The sequence below is a fragment of the Loxodonta africana genome, chromosome 4, assembly GCF_030014295.1.
Source record: "Loxodonta africana isolate mLoxAfr1 chromosome 4, mLoxAfr1.hap2, whole genome shotgun sequence".
Taxonomy (NCBI): Eukaryota; Metazoa; Chordata; class Mammalia; order Proboscidea; family Elephantidae; genus Loxodonta; species Loxodonta africana.
The window spans coordinates 95,085,824-95,098,363 of record NC_087345.1 but is presented as its reverse complement, the minus strand read 5'-3'; positions in this window follow the sequence as shown (position 1 = coordinate 95,098,363).

Sequence of the window (12,540 nt, the reverse complement as noted above, 5' to 3'; positions counted from 1 at the left end):
CATAAGGATCATAAGGATCTATTACTAATCTCCACCGCTTGTCTGTCAGCATGTCATACTGTGGTGGCTTGCATGTTGCTGTGACGCTAGAAGCTATGCCACTGGTATTTCAAATATCAATAGGGTCACCCATGGTAGACAGGTTTTACCAGAGCTTCCAGAGAGTAAGACAGGCTAGAAAGGACCTTGTGTTTACTTCCAAAAATTAGCCAGTGAAAACCTTATGAATAGCAGTGGAACACTGTCTGATATAGTGCTGGAAGATGAGCCCTTCAGGTTGGAATACTCTCAAAATACAACTGGGCAGGAGCTGCTTCCTCAACGTAGAGTTGACCTTAATGATGTGGTTGGAGTAAAGCTTTCGGGGCATTCATTTGCTGATGTGGCACAACTGAAAATGAAAAGAAACAGAGGAAATGTCCATTAATAATTGGAATGTGGAATGTACTAAGTATGAATCTAGGAAAATTGGAATTTGTCAGAAATGAAATGGAATGCATAAAGATCAACATTCTATGCATTAGTAAGTTGAAAAAGACTGATATTGGCCATTTTGAATAGGAAAATCATATAGTCTACCATGCCAGGAATGACAAATTGAAGAGGGATAGTGTCACATTCACCATCAAAAAGAACACTTCAAGATCTATCCTGAAGCACAACACTGTCAGTGATAGGATAATAAATATCCATACTCCTACAAGGAAGACCAGTTAATATGACTATTATTCAAATTTATGCACCACCACTAATGCCAAAGATGAAGAAACTGAAGATTTTTACCAACTTCAGCAGTCCAAAATGGATCAAACGTAATCAAGATGCATTGATAATTACTGATAACTGGAATGCGAAAGTCAGAAACAAGAAGGATAAGTAGCTAGAAAATATGGCCTTGGTGATGGAAATGATGACAGAGATTACATGACAGAATTTTGCAAGACCAACAATCTATTCATTGGAAATAACTTTACAACAACATAAACAGCAACTATACACATGGACCTCGTCAAATGGAATACACAGGAATCAAATCTAAACATCTGTTGAAAAAAACAGTGGAGGAGTTACATATTATCAGTCAGAAGGCCAGGGGCCAAATGCAGAACATAACATCAACTGTTCATATGCAAATTCAAGTTAAAGCTGAAGAAAATTAAAACAACTCCACTAGAGCCAAAGAACGACCTTAAGTATATCGCACCTGAACTTAGAGACCCTTTCAAGAATATACTTGACACATTGCACACTAGTGACGGAACACCAGACACGTTGTGGGATGACATCAAGAACATCATACATAAAGAAAGCAAAAGGTCATCAAAAAGACAGTAAAGAAGAAATAGACCAAAATGGATGCCAGAAGAGACTCTGAAACTTGCTTTGAATGTAGAGTAACCAAAGCAAATGGAAGAAATGACAAAGTAAAAGAGCTGAACAGAAGAGTTCAAAGTCTACTCAAGAAGACAAAGTATTATAAAAATGTGCAAAGACCTGGAGTTAGAAAACCAGAAGAAAAGAACAGGCTTGGCATTTCTCAAGCTGAAAGAACTGAGGAAAAAATTCAAGCCTTGAGTTGCAATAGTGAAGGATTCTACGGGGAACATATTAAACAACGCAGGAAGCATCAAGAGAAGATGGAAGGAATACACATAGTCACTATAGCAAAAAGAATTGATCGACTTTCAACCATTTCAGGAGGTAACATATGATCAAGAATTCATGGGACTGAAAGAAGAAGTCCAAGCTGCACTGCAGCCATCAGAGAAAAACAAGGCTCTAGGAGTTGATGGAATACCAACTGAGATGTTTCAACAAACCAGTGCAACACTGGAAGTGCTCACTTGTCTATGCCAAGAAATTTGGAAGATGCTACCTGGCCAATCGACTGGAAGAGATCCATATTTGTGCCCATTCTAAATAAAGGTGACCCAACAGAATGTGGAAATTATTGAACAATATCGTTAATATTATACCCAGGTAAAATTTTGCTGAAGATAATTAAAAAATGGTTGGAGTAGTACATCATAAAGAAACTGCCAGAAATTCAAGCTGCATTCAGAAGAGGATGTGGAACAAGGGATATCATTGCTGATGTCAGATGAATCTTGGCTGAAAGCAGAGAATATCAGAAATGTTTACCTGTGTTTTATTGATTACACAAAGGTATTCAACTGTGTGGATCATAACAAATTATGGATAACATTATGAAGAATGGAAATTTCTGAGCACTTAATTGTGCTCATGAGGAACCTATACATAGACCAAGAGGCAGTTGTTTGAACAGAAGAAGGAGATACTGTGTGGTTTAAAATAAGGAAAAGCGTGTGTCAGCGTTGTATACTTTCACCATACTTATTCAATCTGTATGATGAGCAAATAATCCAAGAAGATGGACTATATGAAGAAAAACTCAGCATCAGGATTGGAGGAAGACTCATTAACAACTTGCACAATATACAGATGACACAACCTTGCTTTCTGAAAGAGAAGAGGACTTGAAGCACTTATTGGTGAAGATCAAAAACTACCTCAACACAAAGAAAACAAAAATTCTCACAAATGGGTTAATAAGCAACATCATGATAAATAGAGAAACTATTGAAGTTGTCAAGGATTTCATTTTACTTGGATTCACAATCAGTGCCCGTGGAAGCATCAGTCAAGAAATCAAACAATGCATTGCATTGGGCAAATCTGCTGCAGAAGATCTTGTTAAAGTGTTAAAAAGCAAAGATGTCACTTTGAGGAATAAGGTGCACCTGACCCAAGCCAGGGTATTTTTAATCGCCTCATATGCATGGGAAACCTGGGCAATGAATGAGAAAGACTGAAGAAGAATTGATGCCTTTAAATTATGATGTTGGCAAAGAATTTTATACCACGAACTGTCAGAAGAACAAACAAATCTATCTTGGAAGAAGTACAGCCAGAATGCTCCTAAGAAGCTAGGATGGCAAGACTTTGTCTCATGTGTTTTGGACATGATGGAGAAAGAAATCATGCTTGGTAAAGTAGAGGGTAGGTAAAAGAGAAGATCCTCAGTGAGATGGATGGACACAGCAGCTGCAACAATGGGCTCAAACACAGCAACAATTGTGAGGATGGCGCAGGGCCAGGCAGTGTTTCACTCTGTTGTTCATAGGGTGGCTATGAGTCTGGACCGGCTCGATAACACCTAACAACAACATTACTAATCCATTTTCATGGTGGAAAAACAGAGAATGAAGCAGTTTAAATGGCATTGTCAAGGGTCAAACTCAAGTAATTAACTGCACATTGAACCTTCTTTTGCTTGCAAATTAGTCTCAGGAATTAGGACAACAGGTGAGTATTTCTGGAGAACACAGAGGCGCTGTGAAGAAGGACTTGGAAAAACATGTGTGCACAAAAAAGGGATGTAAATTCCATGGACTAAGCCAAGAAGGGAGTCCATAGAGGACTGTTTAGGGTGGAGATGTTAGGGATGGGACCCAGGAGCAAACAGACCCTGTTGTTGTTGTTAGTCATCCCTGACTCATGGCAACCCCATGCACAACAGAATGAAATGCTGCCTGGTCCTATGTCATCCCCGTGATCATTTGGGGATCAGATTGTTGTGATCCATAGGGCCTTCACTGGCTGATTTTTGGAATTTGATTACCAGGCTTTTCTCCCTAGTCTGTCTTAGTCTGGGAGCTCTGCTGAAACTTGTTCAACATCACAGCAACACACAAACCTCCACTGATAGGTAGTAGCTGTGAAGGAGGTGAATTGACTGGGAATCAAACCCGGGTCTCCAACCTGGGTCTCCAGAATGGAGAGCAAGAATTCTACCACTGAGTCACCACCGCCTCTAAACAGATCTTAACTACCCTCAAGTAGTTTTTATTTCCCAAAGGTTCAGGATATTTGATAATCCAGAGATAGAGCCCTTATTGAGTTGGTGTGGTAATTTTGCAAAGGCCTCCTGTTGATGGAAAAAACAGCACACATTTTAAAACCCTCACAGTCTTTTCCCCTTCACATTTAATTTGACAACCAGGCAGCACGTTCTGTTCTGAATCAGATGCCCCATTGTCTCTTTGTTCAAAGGAGGAAATTAAAGTCTAGGAAAGAAGACAAGCTCTGGTCTGCAGATGTGTTTTGTATTTGGCCATAGAAAGGTCATTAAAATGCACTTCCAGCTCCTGCAGGAACATTTACATTTGCAGCAAAGTTCATTTACTTCCCTGCCTTGTGATATCCATTTATCTTCATCCATTAATGAGCTATATATACGCTTGTATTCTAGATTGGCATTCCACTCACTGTCACCAAAAAGTTGTGAGAAATGCCAAGCGAAAACACTAAGGTGCAAAACAGTAGATAGACTACAACCCCATTTTAACTAAGTACTTCAAGCATCCCTAGTTCTCTAGTCTTCTGCGATCACCCTTTCCTATGACATCCAAATAGAGTAATTCAAGCCTTCAACATCCAGTAGGGCAGTTTCCCAATCCCAGTTACCAGTACCAGTTGCCGTCGAGCCAACTCCAGCTCATGGCGACCCCATGTATCTCAGAGAAGAACTGTACCCCACAGGGTTTTCAATGGCCAATTTTTCTTCCGAGGCACCTCTGTGTGGACTCAAACCTCCAACCTTTTGGTTAGCAGCGAGCACATTAACAATCTGCACCACCACTCACATTCTAGTCCCTGCAATTATAAATATCCTTAACAAGAGTGATGAGGCTGTCAACATTTTAGTAGGTAGTTTTACCAATTTAGTGTCAAACCTATTATGAAAACCAAAATCATTCTATCCAAGTCTCTGAAGATACCTGTGATTAGCATCCTCCTGTGGAAACCCTGGTGGCGCAGTGGTTAAGGGCTATGGCTGTTAACTAAAAGGTTGACAGTTTGAATCCACCAGGTGCATCTTGGAAACTCTATGGGGCAGTTCTACTCTGTCCTATAGGGTTGCTATGAGTTGGAACTGACTCAGTGGCAATGGGTTTGGTTTTTTGTTTGTTTTTATGCGAGCTACTGAAAGATCTTTAACACTGAAAGATAGTCAAGATAAAGTACCCTGTACATAGTAATCAATCACTGCCACATCTCAACTTTGAATAAGGAAGAGAAGTTGTGTTTAACCATGTGAAAAGTACTTTTTAGTGCTTTAAAGATTCTGACTGTCAAAACAACCATTAATTTTCACCACCCCCCCACACTGCTGCTTGAAGTGGACACGCTGTAGAGATGTTTTACGAAAATGCTTCCCCTTCTATTCTTTGTTGTCAACGGTTTGATGATTCAGGCAGCGGCTTCCAAAGAAACTATTGAGATGAGAATTGGCCAGAACTGAAAAGGATGTGCCTGGGCCTTTTGTGGGTTTGCCTCTGAAGCAGTGTGCCCTTTTTATCAAGCAGGTGGCACAGCCCAAACCACCCATTGCACTATTTCTACTGTCTCCATTGCTGAAAGCCTGCTGCATTTTTTTTTTTTTTTTAAGTCAACCACTTAGGTCTAGGGCTAGAAACAAGAGTGTGATTACTCTGTTATTACTGAACCTCCACCCTGACATGAGAAATGCCCTACTTAAAACCCTAAACCTAGGCAACCTCAATCAGAGACTTACACAAGTCAGCAAATAGTTTCCTGGCCACAGCTCCATGTGCTTTTAAATTCAGCCAGACACAGCTTGACCTTAAAAAATAATTGTGAAGCACCACATGTCATGTAGGTCTCTCTGCCAGCACATGGAACACTGATGGAGGCAAAGGGAGGATGGAAAGAAAGAGAGGAAGAAGGCAAGCTTGCATGTACAATCTACTGACTATGTATTGGACCCTTTTACATGTACCATTTGGTCCTCACGGCAAATAGGTGCCAAACCCACGCCTTTCGTCCCTGTGCCTTTTCAACCACACTTAACTAAATCATTATGGCTTAAATTAAGTTAAATGATTAAGAATTTTCCTTGATCACTAACGTACTTATTTAACCTAGAAAAAGAACCAGTTACACACACACACACACACACACGCACGCACACGGTATTTTTACACATTCCTTTGCTGGCCACACCATATTTCCATATGCATGTTATGCTAATTTTTTTTTTTAACAGCAACATTTGGAAGAGGATTCCCATGGTAGCACTTGTGAGGGTGCCTCCTGAGGGCAGGACACGGCCAACAAACACAGAAGGTGCACGTTTTTTGCATAAAAATATGGTTTTATATATATGCGTGTGTGTGTGTGTGTGTGTGTATATATGTAACTGGATAGCAATTTGGAGCTCATAAAGTGCTTCTCACCTGAATGATTACAGTAAATATGCCCAACAGTTCTGTTAGGCAGGTAGTATTTGTATCTCCAGTCCCAAGTAAGAACTTCTCCTTACCCATATACCTCTCAAGCAACAGGACTGGCTCTTGAACCCCCAACCCCTGCCTCCCACACTGTGTACCCAAAGCAAGCGCAGTGACCAAGGGAGCAGGGAGCAAAATTCTTAACACCCAAGGATGGGGCTTCCCATGGATTCTCTGCCATACACTGTACACTCTGTAGAGAAGATGGTACCATCTGCTCGAAAGATGACTATATTTATGTATGCAGTGTATCAATATTACATAGCTATTCCTGCACAATAAATAATCCCCAAAATGTAGCGACTTAAAACAGCCACATTCATTATCTCACAATTTCTGTGGGTCAAGAATCTAGGCACAGTTGAGCTGGGTCCTTTCATTCAGCATCTTTCACATGCCTGCGATCAAGTTGTCCTCTGGGCTGCAGTCATCTCAAGGCTTGACAGGGAGACGGTCTGCTTCCCAGCTCACTCATGTGGTTTTTAGTAGAACTCAGTTTTTTATGGGTTGTTGGGCTGAGGACTTTAGCTCTCCACAGGCTGTTATCTGGAGGCCACCCTGGGTTCCTGCCACATGGGCCTCTATACAGGGAAGTTCACAACATGGTGGCTGGCTTCATCGAAATGAGCTAAGGAGAGAAATGCCAGCAAGGCAGAAGCCCAGTCTTCTGTAACATAATTTCAGAATTGACCTCCCATCACTTTAGCCATATTCTATTCATTAGAAGTGAGTCCCTAGGCCCAATCCACACTAAAGAGGAGGGGATTACATAAAGGCATGAATACCTGGAGGTGGGAATCATTGGGGGGCCATCTTAGAAGGCTGCCTACCATAATGTCTGAATCTTACTCTACTAACTCAGCAGTCCAATTCTTAAATTTTCCCATGGAGCCCTGGTGGTAGAGTGGTTAAGGGCTTGACTGCAAACCAAAAGGTCGGCAGTTTGAATCCACCAGCCACTCCTTTGAAACCCTTTGGGGCAGTTCTACTCTGTCTATAGGGTCACTATGAGTTGGAATTGACTTGATGGCCATGGGTTTTTTAATGGTGTACCTTTTCTGTAACCACTTAGTTTTCTATTTTGAGCCCTTTCTCAAAAGATGAAAACTTGCTATTTGTTAGTTCAGAGTTCTCCAAACCTGTCCCAGAGCTGAAGTTTCAGGGGGATTACCGAGTACCCGGGCATGCCATGGGGAGGGTGCAGAAGGGAGGGCTGGGGAATCTTCAGTGTCATCTGTCTTCCAGGTTCCTGCTGCCATTCCTGCCTTCAGAGTCCCTCCTGGAACTTCTATGCCTGGCTTCAGGGCATCCTCCTGCTTTTTCCTGGCCATTTGTGGACAAGGGGATCTCTATAGGCCTTAGCAAGCCTACCCACTTAACTATTTGCTCAGGCATTCCGTCTCCAAGTCCTAGAACATCCTGACAACTCTATCCTGTGAAGACAGATTCAGAAATTCCACTCTCTGTGTTTCCAAACCCTTCAGGGGTTCTGCTCCTGCTGGATGCTGCTTGGAAGCAGTAGCCCTGACCCCTTTCCTTAAAATCCACCCAGTGTCTCTTCTCTCTCTCCCATGCATACCTTTTTCACTAATTTTTCAACTATTATGTATGAATTCCTATGCAATTTGTGCTAACGTTCTACATGTTTTTAAGCTTTCAATTTGTCAGTACACATCCTTCTGCAACTTGCTTTCACTCAACATGGATAAATCTCAAAAACCTCATTGCATTTTTAAATTAAATACTTATATACCAAAAGGGAGGAGTTGTCAGGGAAGTGTATACTCAAGTAGGAGAATTTGCTGTAAAAATAGCAAAATTAAACTTTGCCTGCATACAAATTCTTCCTAGCTGAAGGGGGAAACACCCTGGGACTGCTCGGGGGCCAGGGTGTCCCCTCCTCTGCCTGTTCTGTTGTAGTTAATGTTGGGAGTTGAGACCAAGATTATGGAAAGACCCAAAAGACATCTTCAGCCATGAAGTCCCTCAACATCCTTCATCTCACCTCCAAATTCAACTATGTCTATATTCACTCTCAGAGGAAGGGAAATGCTAGAAGTGTGTACAAACTTTGGAGTCATTCGATCACTTAACGAATATTTGTAGATTGACACCATCTCTCATTTGGACTATTTTAATAACTGTATACCTGGTCAGTTTCCTTTTTTCCTTCTCTCCTGTGTCCTGTTCCTCCCCCTCACTGACACTTGAATGGTATTTCCAAAAACCCAAGCACAATACTGTCTCACCTAGGATTAAGGATAAATTCCTTAGCAAACAGACTTCCATAAGCAGCCTGTGATACCTCTCCAGCCTCATCTTCATCCGCTCTTCCTTTGGGCACCCCAGCTCTGGCTCTTCCCCAAATATGGTACAGTTTTCCAAATCTCCACACACTGCACGTGCTGTTATCTGTGTCTGCAATGCCCTTTCCTTGGCACACCCACACCTGCACTGTCTACCCTCCACACCACACTAGTTGCCATCGAGTTGATTCTGACTCATCGTGACCCCATATGTGTCAGAGTAGAACTGTGTTACATAGGATTTTCAGAGGCTGATATTTTGGGAGTAGATTGGGAGTAGATCGTAGTTTTGCGTAGATTATTAGCCACAGCCAGTCCTTTCTTCTAAGGTACCTCTGTGTGGACTCAAACCTCCAACCTTTGGGTTAGCAACTGAGTGTGTTAACTGTTTGCACCACTCAGGGACTCTGTCTACTCTCAAAAAAAAAAAAAAAACCCATCACCATCAAGTCGATTCCAGCTTATGGTAACCCCATGTACTGCAGAGTAGAACTGCTCCGTAGGATTTTCTAGGCAGTAGTGTTGTTGTTGTTTGTAGTGTTAATGGAAACAGATACCAGGCCTTCCTTCTGCACCTCCTAGGTAGGTTTGAACCTCCAACCTTCAAGTTAGTAGTTGAGTGAAAACTGTTGGTGCCATCTAGGGTGCCCTATTAATTCTTCAAGCCCTGGCAACGGGTTTGGTTTTTTGTTTGCCTCAAAGGTTACTTCATTAATGAAGTCTATCTGATTCCCGCAGAGTTGTCTCTCACCTTCTGCACTGTAGTGGGGTTGGTACCTATCCCTAGGGTAATAACAATATAGTATTTACTCTGCATGGTGGTTGTTTGCAGATTTGACTCCTCATGTGGCCAGGAATTCCTTGTGGAAAAGGACTGTATCCAGTTTATCTGTGTCCCAGCTCACAGCACAGGGGCTGGCACCGTTGCACACGTGTTGAAGCTTGCTGTACGGGTGACACCTGTAATCTCAGACACTGTCTGGATACCCCAGCTAGTCTAAATGAGATTTCGCTGTTATCAGTGGAAGGACTCTGAGGATGTCAAGGAAGTTCTCTCATAAATTGGCAGCCAGATCACACCATTCCAGAACACAGAAAATAGCTGTGAGGGATGAAGCAGAGGTGTTGATGACAAAAAGCACACTGTATAAAGGTCTGAGCTCCTACGTGCTTTGCTTTAACAGCCTTATTGAGATATAATTCACATACCATAAAATGTACCCATTTTGAAGTGCACACATGAGTAATTTTGAGCATAGTCACAGGGTTGTACAACTATCATAACCATTTAATTTTAGGACATCTCGTCACCACAAAAATGAAACCCTATACCCATTAGTAGTCACTGCCCATTCTTCCTCCCCCCTTCTCCACAGCCTTAAAAACCAAAAACTCATTGCCATTGAGTCAATTCTGACTCATAGCAACCCCATAGGACCGAGTAGAACTGCCCTATAGAGTTTCCAAGGAGAGCCTGGTGGATTTGAACTGCCAACCTTTTGATTAGCAGCTGTAGACTTAACCACTACACCACCAGGGTTTCCTCCAGAGTCTACAGCCTTAGGCAAACACTAATCTACTTTCTGTCTGTCTCTATGGACTTGCCTATTCTGAACATTTCATATAAAGGGAACCATACAGAATGTAGTATTTGTCCTTTTGTGACTGGCTTATTCTACTTAAGGTAACAGTGTTTTCAAGGTTTATCTGTGTTGTAGCATGTATAAATGCCTCATTCTTTTTGTGGCTGAATAATATTCCACTGTATGAACATACCATATTTTGTTTATCCATTTGTGAATGAAATTTGAGTTTTTTCCGCTTTTTGGCTATTATGAACAATGCTGCATATTTTTTCACATACCAATATCCAGTTGTTCAGCATCACTTGTTGAAAAAACATTTCTTTCTCCACTTAGATGTCTTGGCACCATTGTCGAAAATCAACCAACACTGAAATGCAAAGGTTTATTTTTGGGCTCTCAGTTGTTTTCTGCTGATGCGTGTATCTAGTCTTATGCCAGTACTACCCTGTCTTGATTAGTATAGGCTTCTAAAGTTTTTAAATTGGCCAGCATGGGTCTTCCAACTTTGTTCTTCTTTCTCAAGATTGTTTTGGCTATTCTGGGTCCTTTGCATTTCCAAAAGAATTTCAGAATCATTTGTCAATTTCTGCAAAAAGCCAGCTGTGATTTTGGTAGGGATTGTTTGAATCTGTAGATCAACTGGGTAGTATTGACATTTAAATAATATTGTCTTTGGATTCATGGGATGTCTTTCCATCTATTTAAATTCCTTCAGTCATGTTTCGTAGTTTTCAATATACAAGTCTTATATTTCTTTTGTTAAATTTATTCCTAAATGTTTTATTCTTTTTAATGTTATTGCAAATGGAATCGTTTTCTTAATTTCATTTTCATATTGTGCACTGCTTGTGTATAGAAATGCAATTGGTGTATTGATTTTGAATCCTGTTCCTTGCTGAACTCATTTATTAGTTCTAATAGTTTTAGCATACTCCTTAGGATTTTCTAAGTATAAGATTAGGTCATCTGCTAATAGAGAATCTTACTTCTTCCTTTTTTTTTTTTGCCTAATTGCCCTTGCTAGAACCTCCAATACCATGTTGAATAGGAATGGTGACAGTAGACATCCTTGACTTGTCCACGACCTTAGAAGGAAAGCACTTATTCTTTTACCACTAAGTATGATGTCACTGCGAGCCCTGCATCTCCCCCCCACAACTGGAATCTGCTTTGAAGTGAATGACATGTTTTTTGTTTTAAATAATATTTTAAGGTGAAAGTTTACACAGCAAAGTTGGTTCCCATTTAACAATCTCTACACAAATTTTTCAAAATATGTCATCATTCTTATTCATTCCATTCTGGATGTACCATTTCCAATACTCTGGTTTCCCTGCCCCCTTAACTTCTCCTCTTTGCTGTAGAGTAATTTTTGACCACTTTGTCTCAAATGGATGATTGTTTAACAGAGTTAATTACTCACAAGTGATAGTCTTTATTATATGAGCCAGTCTGCTATTTAGCTAAAAGGTGACCTCAAAGAATAATTTTGGTTCAAGGTTTAAAGAGTATCTCAGGGCAATAGTCTCAGGGAGCCCTCTAGTCTCAATCAGTCCATTAAGTCTGGACTTTTCAAGAATTTGAATTCTGTTCCACATTTTTCTCCCATTCTATCAGGACCCATCTACTGTGGCTCTGATCAGAATGGCCAATAGCAGTAGCAGGGCACCCATCTAGTTCTTCTGGTCTCAGGGTAGATGAGGCCATGGTTCGTGTAGACTATTAGTCCTACCATGATTCATGTAAACTATTAGTCCTGTAGACTACCATCTTCTCTGAGTCTTTGGTTTCCTTTATTCTCTTTTGTCCTAGATGAACACATACAATAGATGTATCTTAGATGGCTGTTTGCAGGCTTTTAAGACCCCAGACACTACTCACCACATTGGGAGGTAGAACATATACTTTATGAACTATATTATGCCAATTAACTGAGTTGTGCCACAAGACTATAGTCCTCAACCTTCGAACCCAGAAAACCAGTCTCATGAAGTGTTTAGTTATGTCTAAGAAGTATCTGTAACTGTGTCCCCTATGTGGTTTATTATATGTATGGATAAACATGCATGCACACACATACCTGCATGTACATATGCCTATAGATACATCTATCTGTGCACACGTATGTACCCACATGTTCATAACCATACACGTATATGCCTAGATACATATTTGTGTAACCCACACATATTTTTTGGTTGTTGGTAGTGTCGTTGCAAAATTACATTTGTCATATCCCTTAGCAAAGACATCCTTTTCTCTTGTGCACTTCTTAGTGACCTAATTCACCTCAGTCAAGCTGTGTGCGCTTCA